This window comes from Castor canadensis, chromosome 7, assembly GCF_047511655.1.
Source record: "Castor canadensis chromosome 7, mCasCan1.hap1v2, whole genome shotgun sequence".
NCBI classification, from domain to species: domain Eukaryota; kingdom Metazoa; phylum Chordata; class Mammalia; order Rodentia; family Castoridae; genus Castor; species Castor canadensis.
The window spans coordinates 157,005,616-157,021,770 of record NC_133392.1 but is presented as its reverse complement, the minus strand read 5'-3'; the positions used below and the strand labels follow the sequence as shown (position 1 = coordinate 157,021,770).

The 16,155-nt window shown below is 39.3% G+C and overlaps 1 protein-coding gene across 4 annotated transcripts in view; it reads right to left on the bottom strand.

The window, feature by feature from the left end:
• Rere (arginine-glutamic acid dipeptide repeats) overlaps positions 1-16,155 on the bottom strand; it is a 379,832-nt gene that overhangs the window by 294,217 nt on the left and 69,460 nt on the right. Inside the window, exon 1 of one of the 4 annotated variants that reach the window (XM_074081431.1) lies at positions 113-201. The exons of the other annotated variants lie outside the window; for them this stretch is intronic. The gene's annotated coding sequence lies outside the window, so the exon portion shown is untranslated. Of the gene's footprint in view, positions 1-112; positions 202-16,155 lie in introns of those variants that run through there. 4 annotated transcript variants of the gene reach the window in all.

Genomic DNA, 16,155 nt, shown 5'->3' with positions numbered 1-16,155 from the left:
CTCAAGATCCTAGTAAGCTCAATTCCCATTATCACTGCCTTCTTTTTAAAAAAAAAAAAAAAAAAAAAATTCTGTTTCATTTCCAAAAATGTCAATCAGATCCTTTACTTACCAACTTTATTTACACAGGCTGTCAAAATGAATGCTCCTTTCATTTGTGAACTCCATTCATATTGCATTAAATGTTACATTACGAAAACTCTTAAGTGAAAAAAAAACAAGTATTAAAATACACATATCCAATTGATTTAAAATTCAGGGGGCTGATGGTGTACCTCAATAGTGAAGTATGTCATGCAGGGGCCCTGAGTTCAAGCCAGCACCAAAAAAAAACAGGATGTCTGAAAAACCATATCATGCAATATATTTGTTTTAAAATACAAACTCAAAAGTCTATTAAAACAAAAGTTTACCATTTATCCTAAGATGTAGCAAGAAGAAAATAAGTCAAAGTAATTTTCTGTATTACAGTTATGGCTACCTAAAAATGTTTTAATGTTTACCTCCATGATATCCCTGGAGGGATGTTCATTTAACATTTGGGAGCAAAAGATATACCCTGTCATTTTCTTTATAATTAATCAATAACCTTATCTTTCTTTCCTTTTTTTTTTTTTTGGAGGTACTGGAGTTTGAACTCAGGGCCTACACTTTGAGTCACTACAGCCCTTTTTGGTGATGGGTTTTTTCGAGATAGGGTCTTGCAAACTTTTTGACCAGGCTGGCTTTGAACCACGATCCTCCTGATCTCTGCCTCCTGAGTAGCTAGGATTACAGGGGTAAGCCACCAGCACCCAGCTCAATAACCTTATGTTTCCAAAAGCATTATTCAAGCAACCAGTCCTAAGAGGCTCCAACTAGCTTCAGTTTAGGGTACCCTGTGCTGTGCTGAGACTTCTTGCCTGGAAACTGGAAGCAAAGGGCTGGGCATGGTAGCTCACACCTGTTATTCCAGCTGCTCCAAAGGTGGAAATCAGGAGGACCTTGGGAGAGCACCGTTTGAACCATCCTGGCAAATAGTTAGCAAGACCCCATCTCAAACAACAAGTCGGGTATGGAAGGACATAGCTACAATCCCAGTTACTCAGGTGGTGTAAATTGGAAAATCATGGTGTGAAGCAAACAGCATGAGACCCTATCCAAAACATAACTAAAAGAAAAAAAGGGTGACATGGTTCAAATGGTAAAGCACCTGCCTATCAAGCACAAGACTGAGTTTAAACTCTAGTACTACCAAAAAGAAACAAAGAAATTGTAAAACAGAGCAATGCCTTCTAATCTCTGAGGGAAAATTGTCTACAATCTAAACTTCCATACCTAGACAAACTGTTAAATCAACTATGAATATAAAAATAACATTTTTTCACACACACAAAGCCTCAAAACACTTACTTCTCTGTACCCTTCTTAGGGAGATACTTCACAAATGAGGGAACCAAATGAAACCCTGGAAAATGATCTCTGAAGGGATGCCGAGCTAGGTGCTAGATCTCAACACTCAATCAAGACAAGAAGTTGTAGAAGGATACTGCCAAGAGTGATCCGTAGATCACCTAGTATTTCCCAGCACGATGAGAGAGGCTTTTACATAGTTCTGTTGGAAAATGTGAGGCTGATTTACAGTACAGAGCATACAAAACCAAGCAAAGAAAGAAAAGAGACAGTTCCAGGAAAGAAAATTAACAAGTTGTAGAAGAAACAGAGTAAGGTCAAATACAATATGCACTTGAACTATGGCAATACACACATTCTGAAAAGAATATGCGCATTCAACACCGCAAAGGTGGAGGAAGGGAAAGCAGATGATTGGAGACAAAATCCTCATCTCTCACGGGTGAACTCAGCAAGTAATGTCTAAAACAGGAAATTAAAATATAAAACACATCCTTTAGCAATACTGAGATAAGTAACAAATGATTTAAAACTTAAATTGGGATAGGTGTGGTATCACATGCCTGTCATCCCACCACTGGTAATTAATAAAATTAAGACGTTAGCTACATTTTTAAAAATTTACTGACAGCTCAAGTAGAGCACTTGCCTAGCATGTGTGAGACACCAAGTTTAATCCCCAGAACTACAGCAAAATAGATTACATAGATATATAGATAGATAAAGAGGGAGGAGGGGGAAGGAGTAAAAAGAATTTCAGAAATTCACTGCCTCATGCCGTCATCAGACTTTTGTGGAACACTTGGTCAGGCACCTAGGACAGACTGCCACATGTGCGGAAAGGCAGGAGGAAGGGCTAGCAAAGGAGCAGGCATTAGGAAATCCGTCTCTCCTTGCATAGCAGGCTGAGCTGCCATGTTGCCACTTGTGGCAAGGATTCTGAATCAGACACTTTGTAATAATAATCTCAAACCCCAACCCAAAACCAGAGCCACAAAAAATAAAAACATAAGTGACATAATAGTCAAGTCCAGCCACTAGAAATAACTTTAGTATGCATAAATGAAAAACATCACTAAGTAAGTGACAGCTTTTAAAACATAAAATCCACCCACTACTTAAATTGTTTTTACATTTACTCACATGTATATACATTGTTTGGGCCACACACTCCCCCCCCAAACCCAGACAATGTAGTAGAAAGGGCTTAGCAGCCAGAGATGAATTTAAGTCCCAGCTCTACCAACTCCTGGCTGGCTGGTCTTGAGCAAGTGTTTGAAAACTCCCAAGTCTCAGTTTCCTCATCTGTTTTGATTTTTGGTTGGCGGTACTAGGGCTTGATCTCAGGGCTTCATGGTTGCTAAGTGGGCACTCTACCACTTGAGTCACTCTGCCAACCCTTTGTTTTGTTGTTGTTGTTGTTGTTGTGGTACTGGGGTTTGAACTCAGGGCTTACACCTTGAGCCACTACCCCAGCCCTTATTTGTTTTTTTCAAATAGGGTCTTGCAAACATTTTGCTGGGGTTGGCTTAGAATCGCAATCCTCCTGATCTCTGCTTCCTGAGTAGCTAGGATTACAGACTAAGTCACCAGAGTCCGGCTGTCCTTTCATTTTTAGCAAAATTGGGGGTTGAACTCAGGTCACTCTACCACTTGAGCCATGCCCCAGCCCAAAAATATAAAAGCTATAAGCAGAAGTACAAATATATCACCTAGTTTCAAGGAATTAACATGAATTTTTTTGAAAAAATTTACCGTTGTTTATTCAATTATGTTCCATACTCTAGCTAACTAAAGATTTTTTTTTTTGAGAGTGTAAGGTGGATTTCAAACAAAAATGAAATATTGAGGTTGTTTTAAATTGCAATCTAGCCATTAGGTCAACAGTGGTAGTTTTTAGTATCTGTGGAGCACAATGGCTTATCTTTGAGAATGCTAATGAATTTTAATGCTATTGCTTTGTCAATAAAAAGTACTTCCTTATGCTTTACAAGTTCATTAATAGTGCTCAAAGAAATCTAAATTAAAGCTTTGCAAGCAGTTTCTCATGAAGCAAATTTTGCTTTAGTTCTGGTTTGTTAGAACTAAATGTGCAAGTGGCAGATGAAGATGTGGAAACATACTTTAAAAGGTTACGTTTTGAAAGTATTAAATGACTCAAACAGAGGTATCATTAGGCAGTAGCAAAGCAAATACTGAGATACTGATTTCATTTGCAATCTGTTAAGTTTCAGATGGACAATTTTACGATGACCACCAAGAGCTATTAGGATAAACTTTGAAAAGACACAAACACACACTCCCTAGATTTCTATTAGAGGACTGGAAGGTAATCAGAATGGATCTCATTTCAGCATTAAAAGTGATCAAGAGTCCAGTAACTCGCATAGAAACACTACTGTGCAGACTACACTGTAGGGTTAGTGTCTGTGGGAATGTTGACATGTGCACTGCAAGTGGTGACTGAGTCAATTAAGTAGTGGGAAAGAGCTAACAGCAAAAAAAAAAAAAAAAAAAAAAGTAATAATCCAGGAGAGCCATACAAGAAAAGTCAGCTAAACTATCATCAAAGTCTGTATTTTTAGGTTTGGTTTTGGTTTGATTTGGTTTGGTTTTTGCTTTCTTTTTTGGTAGTACTGTTGTTTGAACTCATGCTTGCTAGGTAGGCGAGCCCTTCCAGTTTCAATAGTAAACACAGTTGTTAGGACTGATTAACACACAAGACCATAAGTGCATGCAATTTCAACTAAGAAACATCTGTTTTACCAACAGTAGTATCCTTGTTACATCATCCATTTCTCTGCTCATAAAGAGTATGAGAGGGCTGGTGGAGTGGCTCAAGTGGTAGAGCATTTGCCTGGCAAGTGTGAGGCCCTGAGTTCAAAACCAGTACCACCAGAAAAATATAAATCAAAAAATTTTAAAGCTATAAAAAATTACTTAAAAAGAAAAAAAAAAGGAAGAAAGAATATGAGAGTAAGAATAAGATCAAGACCAAGTACAACATAGGAAACAAGGTCAGTCTACCTTATGGAATATGAGCTCTTTCACATAAATTCTTAAAATTACAAATTCTAAACCTATTAAGATTTCTAGCAGTTTTTTTGTTTTGGTTTGGTTTTTGTTTTGTTTTGTGGTGGTGGTACTTGAACTCGTGGCCTTCACCTTGATCCACTTACCAGCCGTTTCTTATGATGGGTTTTTTTGAGATAGGGTCTCACAAACTATTTGCCCAGGCTGTCTTCGAACTGAGATCCTCCTGATCTTTGCCTCCTGAGTAGCTAAGATTATGGTCTAGCAGTTTTCTTTTTAAAAAGAGAATCATATGAGTATCTAGCCTCTCCGCCTGTCTGTTCAGTCCCCACCAAGCTGAGGCAGTGTTTCTGTTTCATACTGAAGAGTGGCAAAGTGAAGATAATCAAGCAAACTGCACAGGCAAAGGCAGAAACGCCTGTTTCATAAAAATAAATAAATAAATAAATAAATAAATAAATAAATAAATAAATAAATAAATAAATAAATAAAGTGAGCTCAATGGCTCACTGGCCTCAAACAAGGCAATGGTCATTAGAATTTTTTTTAAGTTCTGGGTATAAACTGCCATTTAATTTCACCACTTTAGAAATGTAAGTAATGTACAATGTAAGTCTGATTGGAATTGTCACTTCAAATCCTCCCCATAATGAATATATCCTAATAAAAAAAACTTTATAAAAACTAATTTCACCACTGTATTTCTTGGATGATTTTACGTGGTGAGGAACACTCCCTCATCGGGTGCCCTGAGAGCAAGGAGCCCTGTCTCATCCTAGCTGTGACTGAGCAAGTGAGCCTGGAGGAGAAAAAGCTCAGACTCTACAATCAGGTGGCCAGGGCTCTCCCCAATCTAGCAAATCACTAGCACAGTAACCTTGGGCAATTCGCTGCAGGTTCAGGTTCACCTCTAAGTCTCCACATGCTCATCTTTAAAATGTGATTAATAATAGTATCTACTGTTGATGAAATGAGATTATTCAAGTAAAGCCTCGATCAGAATGTCCAGCCCACAACAAATGCCCCATGAATGTTGCGCATTTAATAGCACTGAGATCATGGACTCTGTCATGGACTTATTGTAATAACCTAATTAAAACAATCAGCCAGGGCCTAAATCACCCCATCAGTGATGTTAGTAATTCATTTATTTGTTTAGAAAGCATATCACTAGGCAAAATAAAAGGAGATGGGGAGGCAGCAAACTCAGCATTTTGTTTTTCATTCTTGTTACCACCGCTGCTGCATTATTTATACGAGCTGGGGAAAAGTGTGTCTGGACAGATGCTCAGCTGGGTCCTACAAGGGGAGCATCTATCACAAAAGGTAGCGCCTGTCTTAACAGCAAAGCAGCAACCTCTTTCCTACCTCCTCTGTCCCTTCACCATTCAAACTCTGGAGAGCCACCAAGTCAAAGCATTCCACCTAAGAATTGTGAAAAACATCTATCATTGAATGATTTTTTTTTCTAACAAATTTATGTCCTTAAGGCATTAAATACCTGAATGGGCCCAACGTGCATTAGAAACAAGAGATGGGAGAGAGATCACTGATAAATTTCCAATAAATACCCTATAATATATTTACAATAGCAAACTAAAAAAATACAGAGAACAAATGAAGATTTGCTATATGCTTAATTCAAGTTAGAGGAAAGAAACATCTATCAGAAAGTTTCTATAGTCACAAGCACTGTACTCAAGTAATAATTTTCCTCATTTCTATTTTCTGTAGACTAAGAAAAAAAATAGTCCTACCAATGGTGGATTAATGACTATCACAGTTTTCAAAACTTAAAATAATTTATTTAAATACCTACCCCAGAGTTAATCACGCCCTTCTCTACCCTCCAAATGATTCTGCTGCATTTTTCACATATTTAGAATTATTTTCTTGTAAATTAGTCTTCACTGCTAAAGCCACTTCATGGGTACAGAGCATGGTTGGTTGGTTGGTTGGTTGATGTGCTGGAGGGTTGTTGCTTGTGTTTTGGTGGTGGTTGTTATTTTGTTTGTTTGTTTTTACAACACAGTGTCACTATGCAGCTCAGGCTGGTCCCAAATTCATGATCCTCCTGCCTCAACCTCCCGGATGCTGGGATTATAGGCATATGTCACTATGTCTAGCTTTATTCATTTTCGTATTCCCAAATCTTTCTAAATAATTTATTCCTTCTTTAAGGAAACTTATTAGATTTACTATGTGCCAGATGCTTTATTATTCAACAAAAATACAAAGACCAGGTACTGTTTCAAGCACTTGTGATACATCTATGAACAAAGCAGAAAGAATCCTAGCTTCACGGAGTTTACATTCTGCAGGGAAAACAAATACCAACACATCTAATAATCCTCTACAGAGTATATCTAAATCCAGAGCGACATGAGGAAGATTAAGAGTATACACAACAGAGGGCACAAGCTACAGTATTAAAATAGGTGCTCATCAATACCACTCTTGGGGATATACCCAAAAGACTGTGACACAGGTTACTCCAGAGGCACCTGCACACCCATGTTTATTGCGGCACTGTTCACAATAGCCAAGTTATGGAAACAGCCAAGATGCCCCACCACTAATTAATGGATTAAGAAAATGTGGTACTTATACACAATGGAATTTTATGCAGCCATGAAGAAGAACGAAATGTTACCATTCGCTGGTAAATGCATGAAATTGGAGAACATCATTCTGAGTGAGGTTAGCCTGGCCCAAAAGACCAAAAATCGTATGTTCTCCCTCATATGCGGACATTAGATCAAGGGCAAACACAACAAGGGGATTGGACTTTGAGCACATGATAAAAGCGAGAGCACACAAGGGAGGGGTGAGGATAGGTAAGACACCTAAAAAATTAGCTAGCATTTGTTCCCCTCAACGCAGAGAAACTAAAGCAGATACCTTAAAAGCAACTGAGGCCAATAGGAGAAGGGGACCAGGAACTAGAGAAAAGGTGAGATCAAAAAGAATTAACTTAGAAGGTAAAGGTAACACACATGCACAGGAAATTAATGTGAGTCAACTCCCTGTATAGCTATCCTTATCTCAACCAGCAAAAACCCTTGTTCCTTCCTATTATTGCTTATACTCTCTCTTCAACAAAATTAGAGATAAGGGCAAAATAGTTTCTGCTGGCTACTGAGGGGGTGGGCGGAGAGGGAGGGGGCGGAGTGAGTGGTAAGGGAGGGGGTGGGGGCAGGGGGGAGAAATGACCCAAGCATTGTATGCACATATGAATAAAAACAAATAGGGTCTCAGGAAAAGTCTCACTGAGAAATGAAATTTGAGTGACCCTTTCAAGAGGCAAGGAAGTTAGCAAGACCAAGTGGATCTCTGAGGTAGAGCATTCCAGGTAAAAGAATCCCAAAATATGTATATTTGTGCATGAACTATATCCAAGCCATAGTAAAATTAAAAATCAAGTTTTATTATCTCCCCTGCACCTCCTTAGCTCCTTAGGTTGCTGAGCCAGCTACATTCTCCACAGCCCCAAGCAGTGCCCTCCGCACCCCCCTCCCTACAGCCTGGGGCTTTCCTGCAGCTCTAACCACAACATGCCAGGGTGTGGGGGAGGAGAACTGGAAGTTTTTGGCTTCTTCTACTCAAGAAATTCTTAAAACCTCTTCTGGGTATAAGTGATACACCTGACCAGAGCCAGTGGGACTTGGCAACTGGATCTCACCTGCTTTCTCTCTGTTGGAAGGGCTGCTGGCCTCTATTAAAAATTTTAATTACAATCTAGCAAATACATTGTCCCTTCTGGCACTTAAACATGTGAGATAGGTCTCTTTGTGCTAGTTAATATCGAAATTCGAAACTAAATTACCTTAATATGTAAATCCTCATCTCTGTCTTGAAGGCATGAAGCTGAATAGTCTAAATGACTATAAATAACTCTTTTCTTCACACTGAGTAACTTACTTTTGTGGAGAGGGAGTAGCACAGAGTTTGAACACTTGTTAGGCAGATGCTCTAACACTTGCGTCATGCCGCCAGTCCTTTTTTGCTTTAGTTTTCAGACAAGGTCTTGCATTTTTGCTCAGGGCAAAACCTCCTACCTATGCCTGTTACCTGGCCTGGGATTACAAATCATACCACCATTCTCAGCTAATTTGCTGAGATGAGATCTCAATAACTTGAGATACTCCCAATCTCTGCTTCCTGAGTAGCTGAGATTACAGGTGTGCCCCACCACACCCAGCCCCAATTAATTTCCTTTTTATAACTATATTTTTATAAATTCATTTTTTAAGATTTGTTGTTTCATTTTATTTTTACTTTTGTAGTTACACTCTACCTACCAAGTGACACAGCTTTTTAATTTCAGAAGTGTTACAAAGTGTAAAAAGTTTAAATTTTTTAAATGTTAAATGACAGTGGACAAAATGAGCAGAAATCATGATAGGCTATGTAGGAAACAGACATTGAAGAAAATACTGACAGAAAGCTCCATGGTGCTGGTGCCAAGGTGTAGGTCATCGGGTGGAAAACATCTACACCCCAGCACCATCCCTGGCACACAGTACATTTCCCCAAACGGTTGTGATTTCTATGGCTCTCAGTTCACAACCTATTCTTTCTACAACCAGTGAGTCTCGAGCATGGTTTCGAGAGCTGTGGAGCTTCTGTAATACTACTGCCTGGGGTCTGAGGACAGGATCCTAAGTATTTAGAAAGCTCCTAAGTGAATCTAATAGGTCTCCTTCCTTCAAGGATGTGGTATAGCCAAAAATGCAAATGGAAAGTGTTTGCATAGTACGTACAGTCTGTATCATAACTGAGCTATTAAGACACAAAAGAAAAGCCAGTGCCATGGCTCACACCTGTAATACTAGCAACTTGGGAGGCTGAAATCAGGAGGATCCCAGAACAACAGTTAAGAGGGCAGCCTAGGCAAATACTTCCCAAGACCCCATCTCCAAAATAACCAGAGCAAAAGTGGACTGGAGGTGTGACTCAAGCAGAATAGTACCTGCTTTGCAAGTATGAAGCCCTGAGTTCAAAATCCAGTCCCATCAAAAAAAAGAAAAAAAAAGAAACAAACAAAAGAAAGCCAAAAACCTCCTACCAGTGGAGAGAGTTTTATCAAATGGGAAGTACTAAAATTTATACTTCTTTCCTTCCTTAAGGAGAATCAATGAACAGAATCACTATGAATGTAGGCTGCATACCTTCATAGCCAGAAGGTTTTGTGGGTGGGCCACAAAACTAAACCACCTGATTTGTCCCTTAATTGACCACTTATGTCCCATTAATCTACCCTGCATGTAACAAAATAAAAACTCCTGAGGAAATCGCTTAAGTGTGAACCCAATGTTGCTTCAACTAGGAAGCCCTATGGTGTCAGCATGGTTCCCAGTACAAGTAGAGAGAGTCCTCCCTTCATTGGTCAAAGCTTCTAGGTACTCACTAGGTGGCCATCCCATAAGACACAAAGCTCTAGGCTCCAACCTACCCACCTGCGTTCTGCCCCTGCGCTAAATCCCCAATCCCCAATCCCTGAACAACTTGAACTCGGGGCCCCGTGCTTCTTAGGCAGTGCTCTACCACTTGAACAGCTCCTATGACACTTTTCTTCAACATTGTTTGTAGAAGTTTCACTTAATTATAACAAGAAAAATAAGTAAGAAATTTTTTAAAAAGAAAAAATTATTTCCAGGCAACATAATTGCCTAACGGGGAAAAATCAAAGCAAACAAGTAGAAGAAGAATTAGAACTTGCAGGGGATAAAGTTGTTACTACGAAATAAGTAAAAGTCAACTGCTCTTCTAAACACTAACAACCACCAATCAAAAATTGGGTAAGAGAGCCACAAATCAAATAATATTCTTAGAAATGAAATTGTCCTGTATGTTCTCCGAACATGCCACCCAACTTTTCCCCTCCTGGTGTATTTTCAGCATTAATGACATCACCATCCACTCAAGCAAAATCTTCCCACCTCCTCACACCCAATAAGTGATTAGTGATGGATCTGCATTCTAAACATCTCTTTTCACCTTCTCTTCAGTACCACTACCATTGCCTCAATTCAAAATTCCATTATCTGCCTAGTTTTCTAGAGCTGCCCTAACAAAGTGTCACAAAAGAGAGGATTTATTGTCTCAATTCTGAACAGTTAAAGTCCAAGATCAAGGTGTCCACTGGGCTGGATCCTCCTCAGGACTACTGTGAAAGAAGGATCTTGGGCTGGGGCGGAGGACAGGGGGGAACTCAGGTGGTAGAGCGCCTGCCTAGCAGGTGCATAACCCTGAGTTCAAAACCCCATGGGGGTTGGGGGGAATTGTTACAGGCCTCTCTTTAGCTGACTCATGGCTGTTTTCTCCCTATTTCTCTTTTACATCCTTTCCCCTCTAATATTTGACTCTATTCTATATTTCCTTTTTTTTACAGGACACCAGTCATATTGGATTAGGACCCATCCTAATGACCTCATCTTAGCTAATTACATCTGTAATGACTATTTCCAAATAAAGTCACATTCTAAGGTACTTGGGAAAGGACCTCAACACATAGATTTTGAGGGACACAACTCAATTGGTTCAAATTAAGCAAAAAAAAAAAAAAAAAAGGAGAGGTCTTCCTGCGTCTACTGTGCTTATCCAGAACCATATCATACTAATTTTTCCAAAACTCTATTCTGATAATGCCCATTTCCTGCTTAAAGCATCAGCTGCTTTTCATCCAAACTGTGAGATGATGACATTAATACTAATGGGGGTGATAACTATGTGCTAGGAACTGTGATAAAGTGCTTGACATATATGACAATAATCCTATAGGATGGGTACTATTTCTTACCTCCACTTTATAAATAAGCAAACCAAGAGACACAGGTGTTAAATAACATGTGCTCCATGATGCCATACAGTTCATTTCAGACCAGGATTTAAACTCAGGCTCTGCACTCTAAAATAAAAAGCTACTTGACAGCGAGGGACCAGTGGTTCGTGCCTGTAATCTCAGCTACTTGAGAGGCTGACATCAGGAGGATCAGGCTCCAGGTTAGCAAGGGTATAAAGTTTACAAGACCCCATCTCAACCAATAGCTGGGCACAGTGGCATTTCATCTTAAGACATGCAAGAGACTAAGATTTGGAGGATAACAGTTTCGAGCTGGTCTGAAAAGTTGGGAGACTCCATCTCAATGGAAAAAAGCTGTGCTTGGTGGTACACGCCTATCATTCCAGCTATACAGGAAGCATAAAATAGAAGGATCACAGTCTAGGATGGCCTAGGCAAAAAGCGAGGCCCTATCTCCAAAATAAACAGAGCAAAAATGTGTAGCTCAAGCAGTACAGCCAGTGCTAATCCCTGCTACCTAACAGAGAAATTCAATTAGTCAGGCAATATAGATTTCCCTCTTTGACTCTTTACCTACCTATCACAAACTGCCCACAGCACAAACCAATTAGAACTTTCACTGGAGAAAAAAGAAGGTGCTTAGAATGGAATGTTGATCCACACTTAGGGCCATCAAATCGTGAAAGCCTTGTATCATTAAATTAGCCATCCATTACCAAAATGGAGGAGGGGGCAGAAAGACAATAGAAAGGAAAAAAATCTGACAACTCAGCCCAGCATAACCTCAGGTTAAAAGTAAGGATGAATAAACAATTCAGTGTTGGAAAGGGCATTTACCAAGAAAAGATCAGTAATCAGCTTGAATAGCTGTGGTTCAATATAAAATACACAAATAGGATTGTCTTTCCTCACCACATACATAAAACATAGAACAGCCCTAGAAGTTATGGGGGCTTTTAAAAAGAAGATAAACTCTGAATAAAAATTTTTTTTAAATGCTTACCATTTTCCCCCTTTGATCTGTTTCAGGATACTACCTAAACAAGGTCTTTAAAGGGTTCACCTGTGGTTAAATCATTTTCTAGGACATGTTTGAGCCCTACTAATTCAGACTGTGCTATGTGCACTGATTTCTGTCCTAGCCAGGATCAATAGAAGTAACAGTTCTTCAAATTACACACTGCTTAAGGTTAAGTAGAAAAAATACATCTGTTAAATATATGGCATACAAGTACTATTTAGTGTCAACAAAAGCTAACACACAGGCTGTGTTTTTAAGCTTAACTGGAAAAAGTAACCCCTTCCTGTAAGAAGGCAGGCAGGGAGGCAGGGAGGCAGGAAGGCAGTTTGGCTTGGAAAGAAAGGAGAAATGGAGGAGGGCAGGCAGGATGGAAGGAAGTTTGGCAAGGAAGGAAGGAAGTTTGGGGAGGGAGGGAGGAAGGAAGGATGAAAATTTGAGACAATTTAGCCGGATGCCTGCGGTTCATGCTAAGATCAGGAGGTTCTTGGTTCGAATCCAGCTCAGGCAAATAGTTTCCAAGATCCCATCTCCAAAAAATAACCAGAGCAAAATGGACTGGAGGTGTGGCTCTAGTGGTAGAGCGCCAGCTTTGCAAGAGCAAAGCCCTGAGTTCAAACCCTAGTCCCACCCAATATATATATAAAATATACACACATGGGGCAGAATGTAACTTTCTAGCTCTAAATTACCATGACTAGACTGCAGAAATCACAAGCTAAAACAGCCTTGAAAGCAGTTCTTTCCCCTTATATCAAACAAATCTACATAGTTCCAGTATACTCTAGCCTTTCCTCGACTTGTAGTCAAAGATTTTGCTCCACAGCCCTTGGTAGTTTTCCACATTTACTATCTGACAACAAAAACCAACTTTAATCTGCTATCACTCCAAAGTATTCTATCCCTACCTAAAGTTACCATTGTATCATTAGTTGGAGGCTGTAGCTCAGTGCAAGAGCACTTACCTGGGATGCACAAGCCCGGGAGGGGAGGGGAAAGGAGGGGAGGGGAGAGGAGGGGAGGGGAGAGGAGAGGCAGGGAGAGGCAGGAAGGGGAGAAATCATATCACTGACATCATATATAGAACTAACAAATACCTTTATTCTATTTTTGGTAGTATGTAACAGGTACTTAAATCTGCTTTTGGTAAAAAGCAATGGTTCCTTGTTCTGACCCATGGATTAACTAAAAGCCAGATGAAAGTTTGGCATCCATGCCTCCATTTTTGTGTCTGTTTTTGCTCTGACCCATTCACCTTGAAATCACGTTAGAGTCTAGGAAGGGCAGGACCGATACATAACATGTTTACAAGGGAAAACAGAGGTTCCTCAGGACAGACCACCGGCCAGGCAACAATGACTTGCTTATCCTGACCAGGTTGCTCCCCTCAAGTGATGACAGCTTAACAACTTTTTCTCCAGGACCCAAAACCTATCCACACATGTGACTAGGACTGTTTAACCATGTATACCTTTCACTCCTGATTTCCCTCCACAGAAGAAATAGTTATAACTAATCCTAATAACTATTTTCTCCAACTAGAGGTAGAAAGCAATGGGAAGATGGAGTAACTCTCTTACATAACTAGACAAAACAATTCACTCACTCGCTTTAGTGAGTTCACCATGCCAGAAACAGGCTCTCCCTGTGGTGTACTTCTTAAATTTGCACTGCTTGTACTTGTGTAGGGCTTTTCATCCAAGAACTTAATAAATATATATTTCAATTATGAATGGTAAGCTTGAATTATTCTAAATCAGGTAAAGGAAAAGAAAAATTACATTTTGTTTAAAGTCATCCTATGGCCAAAATTTGAACTAAAATTTCAAAATCCCAAATGTCTATTACACTTAGCCACTCCATATACCAATTCCCACATTGTAATAACACAAGAAAATAGTCACAAAAATTGCTCCTCACATTTAAAATTCATAATTTAAATTCTTACAGCTAAAATTCTAGAAGATTCATTAGTTTGCCCTTTGCACTCACACTTTCTGCTTTTAAGGCAGAAAAAAATTTAAAGGCATCAAAATCTCCTTTAGACTTAAAACAGTTCTTTCCAAACCACATTTGATGACTTCTATATAAACAGGTCAAAATTTTAAGGGTAAGATTTCCCTGAAAATATACCAAAGTTCAAGAATTCAAGGAAAAAGCAAGTGGAATAACATCTCTGGGTTTTTGCTGAATGCAAATGTAGAGGTTATGAAGGGCCCACAGCTGAAAGTAGTTACAAACATTCCACTTTAAGAAGCAGTGAAAATAAGTCAGTCTCTAACAGAGGACATTCTTTATCCACCCAGAAAGAGTTGAAAACACAGGTGCTCCACTCCTTTTCTTAATGTGCTACAAACATCTGAAACACAAACTCAATTCCACTTAGTTGAATCAGTAAGAGAATGCTAGTTTTTCTAAGCCAGTATGTTTTAAACCAAACAAGGATATTCATATTCCCTAAGGACAAATAAATCATGATGTGTTAGCTAACTAACCTTTCTAAGACAAACCAGATCACTTCTTTCCAAAACTCACAATTCTATCAAACTGGGACACCATGCAGTAGGGAACAAGCTTGGAACACCTTGACTTTTTCCAAAGCAAAATTTAAGTGCGAGATGCTGAGCTACACTGCCCTCTAGAGTCTCCTTCTGATACTCATTTTAGCATGGAAATAATTAAATTCTAATTATAAAACTTCCAGTATTCTAATATTGCAAACTGACCTTTTTAATGGATTAGTAGTCATTAAAATCTGTAATATTTCAATTGCTCACCATTATTAAAAGCCAGAAATACTTACCCAAGAGAAAGCAACACGCCCAAAACAAAATTTTCTAATTTACATTTCTTATTGTTGTGGGTGTGTATGTGTGTGTTTGTGAGTGACAGGGTCTTACTGTGTAGCCCAGACTAACCTTGAACTGTCTCCTGCCTCAGCCTCCCAAATGCTAAGGAGGCACAGCTAATTTGCATTTCCTAAAGTTTAAAAGAGCTGAAATTGCAGGTGGCCCTAAAACACAGATCACTTGTAGTATATATTAATTAATCCATGTGGCCAGAGTTCTGCCTAGCAAAACCCCGGGTTCATACATGGCCACACACATAAACCACAGCCAATATAGTGAATGCTCCCCAGGCACTACTTCTACAACTGGCATCTGTCCTCACAGCTCCTAGCAGCTCTTGCCTTTCCTCCTGCCAGACAACCAGAGCCCCAAAGGAACCTTAAGGAGCTAATGAGAAGCCATGGCAACCTCGAGACCTGTGGCAGCTGCAAAGCACACACCCCAAGATCCACTTTTACTGAGCATACAGTAACCCAGAAGCCTGCTAAGGACTCAAAGTAAATTGAAATCATCCCTCTAACCTAATAATTCTAAAGGTACCTACCTATTATACAGCACAACGAGAGACTTCCTATTCTTTATATTTAAGAAATATTAAAAGACATGCTTTATCATGCACCACTGGTAGTAGAACTCTGAGGAAGATTTCTTATTTCTTTTAATATAGATTCACAAATAAATCAAGCCTGTTCAAACCTTGTTTTTTTTTTTTGTTGGGGGGGTGGCAGACACATTCAATGCCAAAAAGGCACGTCTCGATAGAAACTAAAACTATGACCAGAATGTTTCATATCCAAATATCATCCATTACTACCTTTGAAAGCAACCTAATAAAAGTAATCTTGAGGTTCCAGTCCAGCAAATAAAAATAACAGCTTACTTTGGGGCAGAGAAGTAAATTTAAGATGGCCATAGATTCTAGAACAGAAACTAGAAAACTAGGGCCTATGCGCCAGAGTGCATGGCCTGTTTTTACAAAGTTTTAATGGAACACAACTCCATCTTCAATTGTGGAATGGAACAAAAAGAATTAGAAATAGCCAGGGGCAATGCTTCAC